A 729-nucleotide genomic window follows, 5' to 3' on the forward strand; every position below is an offset into this window, starting at 1 on the left:
TCTCGATCTCCTGACCTTGTGATCCACCCGCCTCGGCCTCCCAAAGTGCTGGGATTAGGATTACAGGCGTGAGCCACTGCGCCCGGCCAAGATTACTTTTATGTATGCTCAGTCTCTAGTAAAGGTAACTACCATTCCATTTTTTTACTTTTTTATTTTTTGGAGACGGAGTCTTGCTCTGTCTCCCAGGCTGGAGTGCAGTGGCGCGATCTCAGCTCACTGCAACCTCTGCCTCCCGGGTTCAAGCGATTCTCCTGCCTCAGCCTCCTGAGTAGCTGGGATTACAGACATCCGCCACCATGCCCACCTAATTCTGGCATTTTTAGTGGAAACGGGGTTTTACCATATTGGCCAGGCTGGTCTCGAACTCCTGACCTCGTGATCTGCCCGCCTTAACCTCCCAAAGTGCTGGGATTATAGGTGTGAGCCACCACGACTGGCTTACCATTCCATTTTTAAAACTGTGATAAAGTCACATAGCCTCTGAGATAGGCTACTTCTTTTTTTAAATAATATTTTATTTATTTATTTTAAGACAGGGTCTCACTCTATCACCCAGGCTGGAGTGCAGTGGTGTGATCTGGGCTCACTGCATCCTCTGCCTCCCAGGTTCAAACGACTCTCTGACTCAGTCTCCTGAGTGGCTGGGATTACAGGTGCGCACCATCATGCCAGGCTAATTTTTGTATTTTTAGTAGGGACGAGGTTTCACCATGTTGGCTAGGATGG

This window comes from Colobus angolensis, unplaced genomic scaffold (assembly GCF_000951035.1).
Source record: "Colobus angolensis palliatus isolate OR3802 unplaced genomic scaffold, Cang.pa_1.0 Scaffold24, whole genome shotgun sequence".
Classification (NCBI taxonomy): domain Eukaryota; kingdom Metazoa; phylum Chordata; class Mammalia; order Primates; family Cercopithecidae; genus Colobus; species Colobus angolensis.